General features: G+C 44.6%; 2 long non-coding RNA genes across 2 annotated transcripts in view; one reads left to right on the top strand and one right to left on the bottom strand.

Moving 5' to 3' along the window:
- Nucleotides 1-15156, bottom strand: part of LOC123331553 — a 69791-nt gene extending 54635 nt beyond the window's left edge. The window contains exons 1-2 of the long non-coding RNA XR_006548253.2: nt 15020-15156; nt 11800-11908 (exon numbers count right to left, since the gene is read on the bottom strand). This is a non-coding gene — a long non-coding RNA (uncharacterized LOC123331553). The remainder of the gene's footprint in view (nt 1-11799; nt 11909-15019) is intronic.
- A 2403-nt stretch (nt 15157-17559) lies between these two features.
- Nucleotides 17560-18908, top strand: LOC123331528. The gene is made up of 2 exons (XR_006548208.2): nt 17560-18225; nt 18673-18908. It is a non-coding gene; the product is annotated as an uncharacterized LOC123331528 (long non-coding RNA).
- The last annotated feature ends 861 nt before the right edge of the window (nt 18909-19769 follow it).

The following is a 19769-nucleotide window of genomic DNA, read 5'->3' as shown; positions in this document are numbered from 1 at the left end:
CTGTGTGTCCATCGCTACATGTGGCCAAAAAGGAAGAACCATAGTGCTTTAGGGTCCCTGCTTCCTTTCTAGGTTTCTGTTGGACATTAGGGGAAAATGTGCCCCTTAATACCCCAAATGCATTGAGAGCTTTGGTTGCCCAGAACATGTGTTTGTGCAAATGAGAAAGCAGTGTGTCTCCCCGGGTAGAGGCAGCTCCATGCTCGTGTGCTCAAACCTGGCAAGTGGGTAATGGGTTGGGTTTTGTCTCCCACTTGCCCCATCATGGGACATCCCATGGGATTACATACGACCTGCCCAGTTATACCCAGCAGCCCTTACAGAGGACTAGGTTCTCCATCCAAGAGGAGAACCACAAAGATTTGCTGTTTCCTACCCCACTTACCCACAGAGCTCCGCTATGGTAAGAGAACCTCTTTGTAACCATACCTCAAACAAGAGCCCTGCTTACACAATGAAGGAGCCACCTTTGACTGAGGTTTGTGTGCATAATTACAAGTGCCACTGCGTCTCCTGATATCACAGAACTTCATCCTTTCACAATGAGAAGAATCAAGGCAAAAATCAAACCCAGAGAGATGGGCTGCCCGTGTTTTGTTGGGTCTCTCATCCTGGATTCCTTCACTCAGGCCCCTCTATCTTCTACGCTCATCTCCCTCAAAAGATCCCAACTTGATCCTGTTCACCTTCCCTGGTTTAAGTAGAAGTTATTGGGTATCTTTTTTAAGTTAATTTAAAAACCACTCTGTATGGTGAGAAATGAGACCCAGAGAGGAAGAGTATGTCCATAGCCACACAGCTAATACAGTCAGAGCCCAAGTTAGACCCAGGGCTGCCAACTCCAAATTTAGTGCTCTTTCCATGTGTCCATCTCACTTGGGGTCCAAGCCAGGAAGGCATCCCCACAAATATCAATATTCATGACACTTAAGAGGATGGTATTGATGCCTGCTGTTGCTGCTGCTAAGTTGCTTCAGTCATGTCGGACTCTGTGCGACCCCATAGATGGCAGCCCACCAGGCTCCCCTGTCCCTGGGATTCTCCAGACAGGAACACTGGAGTGGATTGCCATTTCCTTCTCCAATGAATGAAAGTGAAAAGTGAAAGTGAATTCGCTCAGTCGTGTCCGACCCTCGGCGACCCCATGGACTGCAGCCTTCCAGGCTCCTCCTTAGGGGTAACTATGCTTCTGTGTATGCATGCATTCCTGTTCAGTCACGCCTGACTCTTTGTGACCCTGCCAGGCTCTTCTGTCCATGAGACTCTCCAGGCAAGAATACTAGAGTGGGTTACCATTTCCTCCTCCAGGGATCTTCCCAACCCAGGGATCAAACCCGTGTCTTCTGCATTGGCAGGTGGGTTCTTTACCAGCTGATCCACTGGGGAAGCCCTCAATATGCCTCTAATGAATCCAAATTAAAATCATGATGATCCATCATTTCATGCATGCCAGGCTGGCAAAAATTAAAGTAACAAGTGGCAGGCGGAAAAATGGTTCCAGAGATGTGCATGTCCCAATCTCTGAAACATATGCATCTGTTCTGCTATGTGGCAGGGGTGAGCTTAGGGTGCAGATGGAGATAAGGATGCCCATCAGTTGATGTAAGATGGGGAGATTAGCTGGGTAGGTCCAGCATTGTCACTGCATCCGTCAGACAGGAAGATGGAGACAGAGAAGGGGAGGGAGATGTGAGTAATCCGCTGTTACTGGCTTTGTGGGAAGGTGCCACAAGCCAAGGAATGTGGGTAGTCTCTAGAAGCAGAAAAGACCTAGGAAATGGATTCTCCCAAAGGAGCCTCTGGAAAGAATGCGGCCCTGCCAACACTTTGATTTTTAGCCCAATGAGACCCATTGCCGACTTCTGAACCACAGCACTGTAAGATGATTAATTTGCATCATTAAGCTACTAAGGAAGTGATAATTTGTTACAGCAGCAATAGGATGCCAAACAGCCAGCAGCTCTCCTGCACGTGCTGGGTGCTATGGGAACACAAGATCTCCAAACCCAGCCTTGGAAGAGAGGGAAAGTATAGAATTGAGGAGACTTTCTAGAAGAGGCAGTATCTAGAGTTATCATATGATCCTGTAGTCCCACTCTGGGGCATATATCCAGAGAAAACTACAACTCCAAAAGGTATCCCTAGGTTCTTAGCAGCACTATTCACAGTAGCCAAAACATGGAAACAACCTAGATGGCCACTGACAGATGAATGGATAAAGAAGATGTGGTGCATATAGGCAATGGAATAGTACTCGGCCATAAAAAATGAAATACCATTTGTAGCAACATGGGTGCAACTAGAGATCATACTAAGTGAAGCAAGTCAGAAAGAGAAAGATAAAAATCATATGGTATCACTTATACGTGGAATCATATCACTTATATGTGGCATCACTGATTCAATGGACATGAAGTTGGGCGAATGCTGGGAGGTGGTGAGGGACAGAGAAGCCTGGCGTGCTGCAATCCATGGAGTTGCAAAGAGTCAGACATAACGTGGCGACTGAACAACATCTGGGAAATCTAAAATATGGCACAAATGAACACGCACAAAACAGAGACAGACACACGGACATAGAGAACATACTTGTAGTTGCCAAGAAGGAAGAAGGGAGATCGAGGGATTGACTGGGTGTTTGGGGTTGATAGATGCAAACTATTACATTTAGAATGGATGAACAACAAAGTCCTACTGTGTAGCACAGGGAACTATCTTCAACATCCGGTGACAAGCCATAAAGGAAAGGAATAGTAAAAACCATGTATATATGTGCATAACTGAGTCACTCTGCTGTACAGCAGAGACTGGCACATTGTAAATCAACCATACTTCAATTTTTTAAAAATTGAAGGAAAAAAACCCTTAAGGTTCAAGTCACAGAAGGAAGGGGCTGTGGTTTCCACAGAGACCTCCATGGACAGGCGAGCTAGAAAGAGGTGCCTGGGGGAATGACAAGCAGTTGGCTCTCAACACGGGAGGATGGAGCAGGCATTGAATGTGATCGTGGGTGGTGGCCACTATTGAGGGTCGTGGACTTCAGGGGATTCTAGTTGGGGCATCAAACTTGCCTTTTGCAAAGCCCACCCTGGCTGTGGAGAGTGGATGGGAGGGTGGGCTGGAGGGAGGTTGACCACATGAGAGGCCACTGCAGCATCCAAGCTGAAGGCGATGGCGGCTTGGGCCAGGCACTGGGCCAGATGCACGTGGTCATGCAGTGGACTCGCCTGGACCTGGGGGTGCGGGGGAGGAGCTACCTGGGTGTCTTGTTTGAAGTTCCTGGTACGTCCCTTCCACATTCTTTTCACCTCGTCCTCTCGAGTCTCCAAAATCTGCCCTGTGCTCCTTGAAGCGACCGCTAGCTCCTTCCTGTCCCTGGAGGGACGTTTGTCACGGAACAGGGGTTGTCACTTACCATCTGCTGAGAGAGGCCCCAGTGGAGGATGAGGCGTGTTAATTAGGAAGGGGCAGAGGAGAGGGAAAGACAACGACCACCATCTGCTCTGAGGCTTTGGAGGAAGGGGCGGGACCAGGATGGGGAGATGGAACTGGTGACCCCAATTTAGTTAAAACTGCAGCGGTCTCAAGGTCTGAGCCAGAGGGACCCAGATGTCCTTGGCAGTGCCCTTAGCAGACAGATGGAGTTTCTGCAGTCCCTGCCTCAAAAGTGGCTCTGGGCCTTCTCCGACAGAGTGGGGTCAGCTGGTGGAGGTCTGGCTACACAGGGGGTCCACGGGAGGGTACCCGGGCAGGAACCATGACCATGGTGGTGGGGGAATGATGGCTCTGTTGGCTACAAAAGGTGGGGTGTACAGGGAAGGGGAGGAAGAAAGGAAGGGAGGGAAGCTGGCTGCAGGACAAATCGATTCATTCTGAAAAGGATAGATACCATTTTCTAGGCAAAGTTGGGTAAGAGGTTCTTGTACAGGCCAAATACTGTGTAAGTGAAGAATTAAAAAAAAAAAAAACAACAATCCATTTAGTCTTTACAACGATCACACAGAGAAAAGGGATGAGTCCCATAACATGGTCATTTGATAGATGGGCAAAAACTGAGGCCTAGACAAATTTAAAAAAGTCAAGGCTAGTCAGTGTGCGAGACTGCAGTTCTGGTCTGCAGCTTGCATGGGCTTTGTTCATCCACACAAGAGGACTATAAGCTTAAGAGCAGGGCCCTGTGTGCTGATCCTGTGAACCTCTCCCCAAACACTGAGTCACAGCAATTGGCTGACTTGGTCCACTGACTGACCCTTGATTAGCTCTGATGACACAAGCTGATAATAATGTCAATCCTAGCTCAGGAAGAAATTGTTGCTCTAAGCCAGGGATAGACAAACATTTTCCTTACAGGGCCAGTTAGTATTTTGGGCGTTGCAGGATGTTAGGCCTTCAAGGACTCAACTTGGAGGCCTGGGCATAGCTGTATTCAAACCAAACTCTATAAAATGGGGGACTGGCTGGATGTGACCCACAGGCCGAAGTTTGCAGAACCCCACACAGCCTCTATAGGGGCTCCCCTAGTGGCTCAGTGGTAAAGAATCTGCCGGCCAGTGCAAGAGATGCAGGTTCAATCCCTGGTCTAGGAAGATCCCCTGGAGGAGAAAATGCAACCCAATCCAGTATTCTTGCTTGGCAAATCCCATGGACAGATGAGCCTGGGGGTGGGGGTGGGGGTGGGGGTGGGGGGGCGGCTACAGTCATGGGGTCACAAAAGAGTCAGACATGATTTAGTGACTTATAACATACTCCATAAGCTATTTACTGAAAAGCCAGCTATGAGGATGTGATGTTTGATCTTAAAGAGGCTCATGTTCTTTCTTCTTCCTTTCTCCGAGAAAATGAACGAAATCTGCACGGGGACAGGAGAACATAATTTGGTGTCTGCTCCTTTCCAGTACCTTACAGTCATTCGTTGCAGTCCTTAAAATCATTCTGAGGAGGAAAAGTTTCACCCCATGTGCCAGGTTCAATCCCTGGGTCAGGAAGATCCTCTGGAGAAGGGAATGGCAACCCACCCAAGTATTCTTGCCTGGGGAATCCCATGGACAGAGGAGCCTAGTGGGCTACAGTCCATAGGGTTGCAACATTAGATGGAAACCACACTCCAACCAAAGGATGTAGATAAAAGAGACACACACATACTTTGGTCATGCTTCTAGCATTAGAACTACACAGACCAGAAGATGATGATCACTTGTTAGCCAGCAAAAACCTGGGTTTTTCTGCCCTCGAACTCAAAAACAGAGACAGATTCTTGTTTATTTCCTATCCACACCCTGCACCACTTGTTGGTTCCCGAGAGATCTTCTAACAGCCACAGGATCTGGGATAAACTACCCAAGAAGAGATGATTTAAAAAAAAAATGGTGCCCTCATGAAAAGATGCTCATCATTACTATTAGAGGAATGCAAATTAAAAACATAATGCGGCACCACCTCACACAGGTCAGAATGGCCACGATTAAAAGTGTACCAATAATAAATGCTGGAGAAGGGAACCCTCTTACACTGTTAGTGGGGATGTAAATTGGTACATCCACTATGGAAAATAGTATGGAGGGTCCTCAAAAAACCAGACATTAGAGTTGCCATATGATCCAGCAATCCTACTCCTGGGCATATACCCAGACAAAATATAATTTGGAAAGATACAAGTAATCCTATATTCATAGCAGCACTATTCATAATAGCCAAGACACAGAAACAGTCTAAATGTCCCGACAGATGAATGGATAAAGAAGATGTGATACATATGTCCAATGGAATATTAGCCATAAAAATGAAATAATGCCATTTGCAGTAACATGAATGGACATAGAGATTATCATACTATGCAAATAAAAACAAATATCAGTTATATGTGGAATATAAAATATGACCTAAATGAACCTATCCACAAAACAGAAACAGACACACGGACATAGGACAGACCTGTTGTTGCCAAGGGGAAAGAGGGCGGGGAGGGATGGATTGGGAGTATGGGATTAGCAGATGCAAATTACTTTAAAAAATAATTTTGTTTATTTTTGGCTGTGCTGGGTTCTTTGTTGCTGCACCAGCTTTTCTCTAGTTGTGGCACATGGGCTTCTTAGTGCAGCGCCTTCTCTTGTTGCAGAGCACAGGCTCTAGGGGGCACAGGCATCAGGAGTTGCAGCTCCCAGACTCTAGAGCACAGGCTCAATCGTGTGGCACACGGGCTTAGTTGCTCCGTGGCATGTGGGATCTTTCCAGACCAGGGACTGAAGCTGTGTCTCCTGCATTGGCAGGTGGATTCTTTCCAAATGAGCCACCGGATGTAAACTATTATATAAAATGTGGAAAATTATATAAAATACCAGACCACCTGACCTGCCTCTTGAAAAACCTGTATGCAGGTCAGGAAGCAACAGTTAAGGACATGGAACAACAGACTGGTTCCAAATAGGAAAAGGAGTACATCAAGGCCTGTATATTGTCACCCTGCTTATTTAACTTCTATGCAGAGTATATAATGAGAAACGCTAGGCTGGAGGAAGAATAAGCTGGAATCAAGATTGCCGGGAGAAATATCAATAACCTCAGATATGCAGATGACACCACCCTTATGGCAGAAAAGTGAAGAAGAACTAAAGAGCCTCTTGATGAAGGTGAAAGAGGAGAGTGAAAAAGTGGGCTTAAAGCTCAACATTCAGAAAACAAAGATCATGGCATCCGGTCCCATCACTTCATGGCAAATAGATGGGGAAATGGTGGAAACAGTGTCAGACTTTACTTTTTTGGGCTCCAAAATCACGGCAGATGGTGATTGCAGCCATGACATTAAAAGACACTTGCTCCTTGGAAGGAAAGTTATGACCAACCTAGATAGCATATTAAAAAGCAGAGACATTACTTTGTCCACAAAGGTCCGTCTAGCCAAGGCTGTGGTTTTTCCAGTGGTCATGTATGGACGTGAGAGTTGGACTATAAAGAAAGCTGAGTGCTGAAGAATTGATGCTTTTGAACTGTGGTGTTGGAGAAGATTCTTGAGAGTCCCTTGGACTACAAGGAGATCAAACCAGACAACCCTAAAGGAAATTAGTCCTGAATATTCATTGGAAGGACTGGTGCTGAAGCTCCAATACTTTGGCCACCTGATGTGAAAAACTGACTCATTAGGAAAGGCCCTGATGCTGGGAAAGATTGAAGGCAGAAGAGAAGGGGACGACAGAGAATGAGATGGTTGGATGGCATCACCAACTCAATGGACATGAGTTTGAGCAAGCTCTGGAAGATGGTGAAGAACAGGGAAGCCTGGCGTCCTGCAGTCCATGGGGTCACAGAATCGGACATGACTGAGTGACTGAACAACAACAACAACGCACACGCACATTATATATATATAAACTGAGTCACTTTTATGTGCAACAGAAATTAACACAATATTATAAATCAACCATACTTCAATAAATTTTTAAAAAATGATGCCTCAGGAGCAAGGTCACGATCATTCATTCTTACTTTTCAATTTGGGTGCAAGGCCAGTCAAAATCAGATGACAAAAACTAGGAATAAAACTACCATATGACTCAGCAATCCCACTACTGGGCATGTACCCTGAGGAAACCATGACTGAAAAAGACACATGTAGACCAAGGTTTCATTGCACAACTATTTACAACAGCTAGGACATGGAAGGAACCTACATGTCCATTGTCAGATAAATGGACCAATAAGTTGCGGTATATGTACGCAATGGAGTATTACTCAGCCATAAAAAGGAACACATTTGAATCAGTTCTAATGAGGTGGATGAACCTAGACCCTATTCTGCAGAATGAAGTCAAGTCAGAAAGAAATAAAAATATCATATTAACACATATATATGGAATCTAGAAAGTACTGATGAACCTATCTGCAAGGCAGCAGTAGAGATGCAGACAGACAAAGGACTTATGGGCACAAGGGGGTAAGGAGAAGGTGGGAAGAATTGAGAAAGTAGCACCGAAACATACGCATTACCATGTGTAAGATTATTAGGTTGGTACAAAAGTAATCTCGGTTTTGCATTGTTGAACTTTGTAATTTGATATTGGAATACATTCTTAAATAAATGTGGTTATGTTATTAAAAAAAATCAGATGATGTATCAGAGCACTCAATCAGAAGAGATATGCAAATGGGTTACATTTTGATCCTCCACCTTGGATTTTAAGAATTCGGAGATTGGGATTAACATATATACACTATTGATACTATGTATAGAACAGATAACCTACTGTTCCTAACAGGAACCTACTGTACGGCCCAGGGAACTCTACTCAGTGCTCTGTGGTGACCCAAATAGGAAGGAAACCCAGGGAAGAGGGGATATAGGTACAGGTGTGACTGATTCACTTTGCTGTACAGCAGGAACTAAGGCAGCATTGTAAAGCAACTATACTCCAATAAAGAAAACATGATCTTACTGATATCAGGTAATTTTTAAGTTTAATCTCGACTACATTTCCTCAGATTTTGTTTGCCCCGCCCCGACCCCACAAAGAAATCATTTGTGTCTAAACAGAGCCATGCCTGAAGAGTCCCTTGTTACAGAAGAGGTGAAGAAGTTGAACCAATAACTCAACAGCATTTGAGGTCATGAGCAGAACTGACGTATCAGGTCTTTGTCCTGCAAAGCAGAAGAAAGGGCCAGAAGCCAGACAGCAAAGGAGAAAATGATTAGGGAGGAGAAGAAAGAAGAGTGACTCTAAAATCTGTTGGTTTTCCCAAGAAATTAAAACAAAAAGAATAAACAAAGGCATAGCTGAGAAAAGGATTTGACCCTGAAGAATATTCTTAAGGTTTTAGTATCAGGAAATAAATTCTGAAAATATCCAGGAAGACAAAGATTAGCCCACAAAAAGCCAGAAATATTTCTGGGGAAAAAAAAATCAGAATAGAACAAAATCTAAAGAATTTTGAGAGGAAAAGCCATGATATAGCAGTTTAATGCCCAACCAAGCTGTTCATGCTTAAAGCTGAGAAAAAGACATCAGAAGACATTGCCTTTTTATTAAAAGGCAAGGAAAAGTGAATTGGTGGTGACTAAGCAATCTGTACATCAAAACTGCCATAAATTGAACAGTGTGATGCTAGCGTAAGAATTAGTCCTTTCATCAGTCGAACTGAAATCAATAACCTTAAAATGGACTCCATTATAATTTTGTAAAACTTAGGGACAAGGCAAGAACCATGCTATCTTTCTGCTACTTTTAAAAACTATACTGGAGGTTGTTGTCTATGTAAAAATAAAAAGACCTATAAATATTAGAAAAAGAAATACAAAATTAATTATTTGCAAAAGATACAATAGAAAAGATAAGGGGAAAAGTTGATCCCTTGGAGGAAATGGCAACCCACTCCAGTATTCTTGCCTGGAAAATCCTATGGACAGAGGAGCCTGGTGGGCTACAGTCCCTGGGGTCGCAAAGAGCTGGACTTGACTGAGCAACTGAGCATGGACCCACACACAGATAAGATGTTTTAAGTCTTAAGAGACTAATAAATTTGATAAATTTGACTGATAAATTTTAAGGTTCTACATATAAGAAACAATATAAGAAAGTTAAAAGTCAAGCAACACTGAAGATATTTGTAGCACATATAATTATTATCTAGAGAAATATATATATATATTCGGGTGAAGAAAACCCTTTTTACACTGGTTAAAGTAAATCAAAAAGAAAATTTTGAACAGTGGCTATGAATGACCAATTTGCATAAGATGACTATATGAAATGATCATGCAAAAAATCATTTAACTGCATTAGCAATCAGAGAAATGCAAATTTAAACAATGAAATAACGTTTCTATCTGTATTAAATTGCCCCAAAATTAAAAATGGTAATTGCTTTCATATATCACTGGTGATAAATTGCTATAGCCCTCAGAGAATATTTTGGCAGTAAAATATTAATAAGTGCATGCCCCAGGATGGAGGTTTCACTACCACCCCCTGGAAAAGCACAAACAATTTGCCCATGTCAATAAGAATGCTGAATAAGTATGTCTATTGCATTGTGTGTAACAACAAAATCAAAAGACTACCCAAATGCCCACTGCTGCATGAATGAATGGACTGATACATTTGTACCATAATATATTGCACAGCAGTTAGAAAGAAGGAAATCTAAGTATACTGAGAGAGCTTGAAGATATGTGTTTTTTTAAAGCAAATTGAAAAATGATGCATACATCATACATATATATTCCTGACTCCAAAAACAAGAACAATAGATTCTAAGGGTGTGGATATGAACACGTAGGAAAAGGTCTGGAAAGGCGCACTCTAAACCAGTGAGAGAGATCAGGCCAGAGAAAGGAAAGGATGGGAGGCCTGGGATCATGGCTAGTGGGCCAAGGTGACTTTCCTCTTAGAAGCCTCCTTTTTAAAACAGCCAGGTTGTGATGAATGTAAGTCTCTGAAAAGATCGAGACTATACATATCGACCACTTGTGGATCAAAGTCCTGAAAATGATCTTGAGAAATGGCTGGTTGAATCCTAAGAAAACAGGCAATGAATATGAGTGGGGGCCCAGACTCAGACGTGTAAGGTGGGGTCTAGTTAATTTGAGTAAACCAATTTCAGGAGGAAACTTTCTGCTTGTTCAAGTTCCTGGAGGATCAACCTAGCGACCTAAGAAAGGAGTAATTTTTCTGGTTCCCCGTGACAGTACACATCCAGTTACAAAAATCAGAATTCCCAAATTCAAGTGCTAACTTCAGGATTTCTAAACCGGCAATCTTTGGGCAAGCGTTTAATTTCTATATGCGTAGAATGGGATGACATGGCATGCCCCATCTACCTTCTGGGATTATTTTCAATCTTACACGAGATAATATCTCATTAGCAAAAGTTCTATGAAAGGTGGCAGAACTATAAAGACATAAAATATGACACTGCCCCCCCACCCCGCCAAAAAAACCTAACACACCAGGACAAAATATGCACATGCTCATTGAGAAATTAAAAATTTGTTTTAAAATGGCTCTTTTCCATCCAGAATTTCTCATCAGTTCATGAAATAATTAGTCAAATAGTAAAAATGAAACCATTAAAAAAAACTCAACAATATAATTCTTGAACATAAAGGAAATATTTGATCACATGAAGACGTTAAACTCCTTTACACCATGCAAACTATTATATATAGAACAGATGAACAACGAAATCCTGCCGTATAGAGCAGGGAACTATATTCAATATCTTGGGATAAACTATAATTGAAAAGATATGAAAAATAACGTGTGTAGATACATATATAACTGGAATCACCTTGTTGTACATCAGAAGTTAACACACCACTGTAAATCAACTATACTTGAATAAATGAAAAAATAAACTCCTTTACATCAAATAATGTGTAAAGGATAATACTTGCATCTTTCTTTGGAGGGATACTAATTCTTTGATAGTGTGTATTTTATACTTTTAGCATCTTAATCCAGATGCTAAATGTTTATTGCAAATGTATTTTCAACTTCATAATATTTTCAGTTGAAAAAGGAGATTCATCTACCCAAGTGGCTCCAAATATACTTTTAAAAAAGTTTTCTAGTAACTGAATGGCATATCAGGTTTTAAAGTTGGTTCTAAATTACATCTCAGTTGCTCAGCCCCACCAACCTGAAAGCCACACGTCACTAGTAACCACCTTACAGGACAGCATAGTCCTGGAATAAATCTGACTTTCATCAACCCATGCCCCAGCCCTAGGGAGAGCAGCCCTTTTCCCAGCCTCCTGAAGCCTGTCACAGGGGCTCTCTGATCAATATTCATGAATATTTTGAGACTTACACTCCTCCTCCAATAGATCCATCGTGGCATCCTTTTCCGGTTCCTGCTGTGACTTTTCCCGTGAGGTACACAGCCAGGCCCATCACCACTCATCTTGAGTTCTCAGGCTCTAAATGGTAAAGAACAATGGGATTAATAATAATAACAAAGCACAGTGGATTCTGGGCTTCCCAGGTGGTGCTAGTGGTAAAGAGCCTGTGTGCCAATGCAGGAGATGTAAGAAACACAGGTTCAATCCCTGGGTTGGGAAGATCCCCTGGAGATCATCATGGCAACTCCAGTATTCTTGCCTGGAGAATCCCATGGACAGAGGAGCCTGGCAGGTTACAGTCCATAGAGTCGGTCATGACTGAAGTGACTCTGCATGCACGCACAGTGGGTTCAACCTGTTGAGAAGACTGTGGTGTCCAATGCTTTCTACTCTTATCAATAACATATACCCTCCCATTTACAGACAGGAGATTGGGACTTAGAACAGCAACAAGTTAGGGTCAGGCCATAAGTGGCAGACACTCACTGATGGGACCAGAGCTGACTGGCCCTAATCCCTTGCTCCCACCACTTCTCCATGCTGTTCTGTGCCCTTTGTGTGTTAAGGCTCCCTCCCCACCATGCAGTCACCCACAGGGGCCCTCAACCCTCCTTGTGGCATCAAGTGCATTGGGGTCTCATCCATGGAGTTGCTTCTTTTCAGAGCAAGTCATTAGGCCAAGCCGAAGGAACTACGATACGAGAGCCTACTGGGCGGCAGGCCCTCTGCAACAGGAACGCACTTTACAGAGAATGACCACCTTGTCCAAGAGCCAACAGCTAAGAAGGCGGGGCTGGGATTTCATGTTCAGATCTGGGTCCCACGTGACTGGTGATGCAAGGTGCTTCCCCCAGCAGCTCAGTCTCTACTTCTGAGTTTATCAACCCCCTTCTTTGGATCTGTGGTCATAACTGAGTATTATAACCCATAACATGTCCAATATTTTGGCCACCTGATGTGAAGAGCCCTCATTGGAAAAGACCCCGATTCTGTGAAAGACTGAGGGCAGGAGGAGAAGGGGGTGACAGAAGACGAAGTGGTTAGACAGCATCATCGACTCAATGGACGTGGACGCACGCGAACTCCAGGAGATGGTGAAGGACAGGGAGACCTGGCATGCTGCAGTCCATGGGGTTGCAGAGTCGGACACGACCGAGCGACTCAAAAACAGCAACCCTGCAAAATGTGTAGCTGTGCCTTCCAGGAAACGAGAGAGGCAAACTTGGGCCCTACTTCAGACCTGCTGAATCAAACCGTGGGTGGGAGGTTTGTTTAATAAGCATGATGCACCCCCCCCTCCCCACCTGGTAAGCGAGCGGCCCAGCCTCTTCCTGGCCGTCTACATAAGCCGTGCAGAACTTCTCCACTGGGGCAAAAACCACAGGCCTACGTGTGGGAAGGGGGGTTTAGAGTCCCCTGCTTTCTGCCTCCAGCATCTGCCTTCCCCCTCACCACCATTCAGAGCTGTCAGTCCCGAGGCAAATTTAACAGGAAGCTAATGATGTTTCAGCCTCCCTCCCTTGCAAAGGCCCCTTCTGAAACCCAGTTTACATCTGTGATTCCACAGTCTTTTCTTAAAGAGGCCCCGAAAGTGTAAGAGCTACAGGCCTAGAGCACTCAGACCTGCTGTGGTCTAGACAGGCAGGTGGGATTATCTGAGTGGTGATATTTCAGTTGCTAAGTAACGACAAGGCACGGCTTCTCAGATGTTCCCGGGCATCATTGTCACCTGGAGAGTTTGTTAAAACAGATCGCTGGGCCCCGCCCTGTTTGTCAGGAGGTCTGAGGGGGCCCTGCGTGTGTGCTAAGTCCTTTTGGTTGTGTCTCTTTGTGACTCCATGGACTGTAGCTCGCCAGGCTCCTCTGACCAGGGGATTCTCCATGCAAGAATACCGGAGTGGATTGCCAGGCCCACCTCCAGGGGATCTTCCTGACCCAGGGATCAAATCCGTGTCTCCTGCATTGGCAGGTGGGCTCTTTATCACTAGCGCCACCTGGGAAGCGAATGGGCGTTTCTAACATCGCCCAGGTGAGGCATCTGTGGCTCCAGGGACCACGCTTTGAGAACCAGCGCCTTTGAGGAGTCTTCCCACCTCCACCTGCTCCTCATTCCCCAAAGGGTCACGGAGCTAAAGCTGCTCCCTCGGCCAGCAAACACTCTTGATTTCTGCCTTCAAGGGGCCAAACCCTGCTTGTCCACCCCACTCCAGGAGGCCCTTCCTGACCTCCCATTCTGGGCTTGGAACCCCATCTTTGGGTAGCTTTAGCTCTTTTCTGTCAAGCCCTATTGTGATGGTCAGGTGCTTATCGGTTTTTAATTTTTAACCATACTCCGTGGCATGAAGGATCTTAGTTCTCCAAGCAGGGATTGAACACACACACCCCCTGCATTGGAGGGTGGGGTCTTAACCACTGGACCACTGGGGAGTTTCCCAGAAAAGCTCTTTTTATCAGGATTCCCGGTGCCCACCTCCACTCTGCAGATGAATGGGAAGGCACCCCCTTCTCCATGGACTATGACACCAGCTGCCTGCCCGGGGCCTCGCCCCCTCCCCAGCTGGAGCTCCTGCACGAAGCCTCAGGTTCCTCCTGAGAGGTCCTTCAGGTCAAGGTGACTTTCCAGAGAGTCTCTGGAGGGAGGTGGAGACCCAGGTGCTGCAGGAGCCGGGACTTAGACGTCTGCATCTCCGAGGCTGAATTAGTACCTGGGAGGTGGCGGCTCCTCCTAGCACCACCGTCTCAGCTGCTTAATTAGGTCGCAGCCAGCAGAGGGGACAAAGGGACCAGGCTGTGGCTCTTTCCAGGCGCCCCTCCTTTCTCTCCAAGAACAGGGCCCAGAGTGTGAAGCTTGTGGATTAAAAGGCCTTCATCTGGCACATGGTCTCCAGTTCTGCCCCCTCGCCCCAGCCTTGCTGTCCCTGTCCCTGGGGTGTCACTGATGCCAGGGTGCTCCTCTGCTTCCCCGTCACTGGCACAGGCTGGCCTTTGTCCCCTCAGCCATTCTGCCTCTGCCCCTTCCCCCCACACCTGGCGTCCCCTCCTCCCGACCCTCCAGCAGTGAGTGGCACCCCAAAGTGGAGTGAAAACCCAGAGACCTGGTCCAAGGCAGGGTTATAGACATGGCTTGAGGTCCATGGAGCTGTCTGGGCCTCACCCCTGTCCCCCTGAGGATGGAGGGGAACTACTCACCTCCCTGGCTTCCCGGGACATCCTCCCAAGTCTGCAGGAGATCTGGAAAGTCCCAGCCACAAGGCACTGGGGTCATGTGGGCTTTAAGCTGGGCGGGTTAATATGGTCCACACTTGGTGAGCCCCGGGCTGACCTTCAGGCAAACTCTCAGCTGGCCCCTCAGCCCTGGGGCTGAGCCTTGATCTCCATCACCTGGGTCAGATCATGTGAGCTGCTGGGCAAACATTCCCAGTCATCCCCACCCCAGACCTACTGAGTCACTGTTGCTGCTGGTGGGGGCTGGGAGGTCTACATTTTCACAAGCAAACCCAGCTCACACACACACATCTGCATTTTCACAAGCATTCCCAACACACACAGCTTTGGGGACCACTGCTCTGAGGTCTCCATCATTCTTAGTGCACATTTTCAGGCTCTTTATTCCCAGGCGAGGAGCCTTGGCTGCGAGAGGGTTTCTTCTTTCTTCAGGTTTTATTTATTTGCCTTATTTATTGTCTTAATGAGCGAAGGTGGGAAATGGGTATTAGCTCTTACCAGAAGCCAGATGCTTCACAGACAAGGAAGAAAAGCTTTATCATTGCAAACCACCCTGTGTAAAAATAGTGGTTACTTCTGTTTATTCAAGTCTTGCATGTCCACTATAAGGAACTTGCAAACCAGAGCAAATTATAAAATGACAGTCATGCTAAAGCTGAAACTCCAATACTTTGGCCATCTGATGTGAAGAACTGACTCATTAGAAAAGACCCTGATGCTGGAAAAGATTGAAGGCAGGAGGAGAAAGGGGGTGACAGAGGATGAGATGGCTGGATGGCATCACTGACTTGATGGACATGAGTTTGAGTGAGCTCTGGGAGCTGGTGATGGACATGGAGGCCTGGTGTGCTGCAGTCCATGGGGTCGCAAAGAGTTGGACATGACTGAGTGACTGAACTATCATCCCACTAGCTACAGAGACACCAACACCATTAAAAAAAAAAAAATCTTGATTGCTTTAGCACTAAGATTTCTCTTTAAAAAATTTTATGTATTTATTTACTTGGCTGTTCTGAGTCTTCACTGCTGCACGGGCCTTTCTCTAGCTGCAGAGAACAGGGGCTACTCTAGTCGCGGAGCACAGGTTCTAGGGCACATGGGCTCAGTAGTTGCGATTCCCGGGCTCTAGACCACAGGCTCAATAGTTGTGGTGCACGGGCTTAGTTGCTCCTCGGTGTGTAGGATCAGAGATTGAACCCATGTCTTCTGCATCAGCAGGCAGATTCTTTACCACTGAGCTATCAGAGAAGGCCCCCAACACCGTTGTGATATATTTCCATCCAGTACTTTTCCTAATGCTTGTATTTGAACAAAATTGAGTTTACCAAAGACCATTTTTTTAAAAAAGAAGCTTGATCAAGGCATAATTGACATACAATAAGCTGCTCATATTTAATGTGTATAATTTAAAATGTTTTGACAATTGCATCCACTCATGAAACCATCACCACAAGTAGGATGATGAACAGACCCATCACTCCCAAGGCAATTTTTTAAATGGAGTTTTTATTTTGGAACAATTTTAGACTTGCAGGAAGGTTGCTAAGATAATGGAGAGAGATCCGGGATAGCCCAGACCCAATTCCCCCTAATATTAATATCTACGTACCATGAATGGTAAAGAATCTTACTGTACTGGGGGAGACACGGGTTCGATCCCTGTGTCAGGAAGATCCCCTAGAGGAGGGCATGGTAACCTCCAGTATTCTTGCCCAGAGAACTCCATGGGCAGAGGGGCCTGGCAGGTACAGTCCATGGGTGGCAAAAGAGTTGGAAGCAACTGAGTGACCAACACACACACATACCATGAAACATTTATTAAAACAAAGAATTTAATATCAGAACATTGCCACTAACTTAGCAACCGACTTAATTTGAATTTCACTACCTTTCCCACTGACATCCTTTTTTCCCCATTTTTAAAAAACTTTTTAGTTTATACTGGAATATAGCTGATTAGCAATGTTGTGATAGTTTCAGGTGTACAGCTAAGAGGACTCAGCCATACACATACACGTGTCCATTCACCCCCAAACTCCCCTCCCATCCAGGCTGCCACGTGACACTGAGCAGAGTTCCCTGTGCTATACAGGAGGACCTTGTTGGTTATCCATTTCAAATACAGTGTCGTGTACATGTCCATCCCAAACTCCCTAACTATCATTTCTCCCAATCCTTCCCTGCTGGCAATCTTCAATTTGTTCTCTAAGTCTGTGACTCTGTTTCTGTTTTGTAAAAAAAAGGTCATTTGTATCATTTCTTTTTAGATTCTGCTTATAAGGGATGACATCCTTTTTCTGTTCTAGGATCCAAGTCAGGATATCAAATTCCTTTTAGCCAAATGCAGTTTGATACTTTACCTTCTATGACTTAGCATTCAGTGGGGACAATTTCTTCAAAATCTTGCTTTAAATGAGTGCCTCCTATTTCTTGGTATCAATTTACTACACTGCTTGATTTTCCATTTTTTGCTCTTACTAGCAACGTTGCCATGAAAACCTTTGTACTCATATCTTTGTTCACATCTTACATTGCTTCCTTGAGATATTTTCTCTTCCCCCACCCCCCAGCTTTATTGAGATAGAATTGACCTATAATATGATTTCCCTTGAAATATAACTAGTAGGTCAAGGTCCTTTGATATACACTTAACTTTTCATATTCTGAACAATGCTATGAGATTCGGCAACTACTATGATACTTGTTTCAGTGAAGAATCGTCAATGGAAGCTAAAATTAAAGAGCGAACGTTTGATGAGAAACAGGATAGTCACGTGGTGTCAGAATAGCTCCCCACTGATTCCTGGTTGATTACAAAGGCAGGAGTAGCCACTTGACGGGAGAGAAAGCCTGCGGGCACCGCCTTAATTGAGTGATCGAAGTTAAGGACATCGGAAAGAGACAGACCACACTGTGAGCCGCCTCCTCTGACATGCAAAGAAAAACACGAGATCAGGCTGGGACATTCCTGCCAAAGACGTATTACCTGAATTTTGTGATGAGAAAACGTCAGGCAAACCCAAATGGAGGAAAATTCATAGCTGGCTTGTACTCTGAAAAAAACATCAAGATCCCGAAAGGCAAAGAAAGGCTGCAGAACATTCTAGAAGGAAGGAGACTAATGAGACGTGCCCACCAAATGCAATATATAATCCTGAATTGGATCCAGAGTAAGAAAATACAGTTAAAAATATTTTTATGTAAAAGATATTATTGGGAAAATTGATCCATGGATTAGATGATAGTACTATATTAATGTTTATCTCCTAACTTTAATAAATATATTTTATGGCAGAAGAAGCATGGACTTCCATCGATAAGGTATTCCAGAAAGATCCATATTAGACTTTTTTTTTTTAAGTGCTAAGAGGCATATTACGATGCTTTGTAATTCAAGCAACAGAAAAGCTTTATTATCTCACCAAGATGACGGTGAGATGCTTGCATAAAATCGTGGAGTTTTCAACTTAAATAAAAGTTGCATAGCTGTAACAAAGAATTCCCATACACCTCGCATCCAGAGACCTCATTTAAGGTTTGATAATTTGATGATGCTTTCTAGGACAAACCCATCCACTCCAGATTAAGTGTTGTAACCAAGTTTCATGTCCCTCTAGGCTCCTTCAATCTGGGCTGAATCAAGAAGGAAGGAACAAGCAGATGGAGGGAGGCAGAGGGAGTATCGATTTTTAGAGCATCCTTTTGTTTTCTGAACAAGTTTCTGAGCTGGAAAATTTGGAAAACACAGCAAAGCACAGAAAAGAAGCTAAGCTCAGACTCACTTCAATCAGACACAAGCACTATTCTCTTTGATGAGCCCAATTTTTATTCTTTGATCATATGTGAGATTATAGTGAATATATAATATTTTAAGAATGCACAGCACCTCTTGGTGAGCTTGGTGAGCATCTCAAAATACACATTGTTTTGCACTGGCCCTATCCCAAGTCTACTGAGTCAGGACCTGCAGGACTGGTGTCCTGGCATCTGTATTCTTAACTAGATCCCAGGGATGCTGAAAAAGACTCGACTTTAAGATTCACTCTTTGTATGCTGCATTTGCTATTTAATATTAGGTCATAAACATGTCCCTCCACTGTTAGGAGGCCTATTCAATCACTTATAGGAGCATGCATTATTTATACTACCCAAATGATGTTTTATTCAGTAGAAAATCTTTTAAAGGCCAGCCAGCCTTATAATCCTGGTTAATAACTTGTGTTCGAGGACCTACGTAGAGGTGGATACCTAGCAGGAGCCAAGGGAACGTCTGTGGAATCTCAAAGGAACAAGTAGGATCCATGCATCAGTAAACGGAGTCAAGTGGATCCTGTCCCAGAGATGCTCACATATTTGGGGGAGAGAATGAGTTGTGACGTTGCCTTGGATGGTGCTATCTCAGTTCAGTTCAGTTCAGTCACTCAGTCGTGTCCGATTCTTTGAGACCCCATGGACTGCAGCATGCCAGGCTTCCCTGTCCATCACCAACTCCTGGAGCTTACTCAAACTCATACACATTGAGTTGGTGATGCCATCCAACCATCTCATCCTCTGTTGTCCCCTTCTCCTCCTGCTTTCTTCAATCTTCCCAACATCAGTGTCTTTTCAAATGAGTCAGTTCTTCGCATGAGGTGGTCAAAGTATTGGAGTTTCAGCTTCAGCATCAGTCCTTCCAATGAATATTCAGGACTGATTTCCTTTAGGATTGACTGCT

This window comes from Bubalus bubalis, chromosome 24 (genome assembly GCF_019923935.1).
Source record: "Bubalus bubalis isolate 160015118507 breed Murrah chromosome 24, NDDB_SH_1, whole genome shotgun sequence".
NCBI lineage: Eukaryota > Metazoa > Chordata > Mammalia > Artiodactyla > Bovidae > Bubalus > Bubalus bubalis.
The sequence above is the reverse complement of the archived record's forward strand: the minus strand, read 5'-3'. Positions and strand labels throughout refer to the sequence as shown.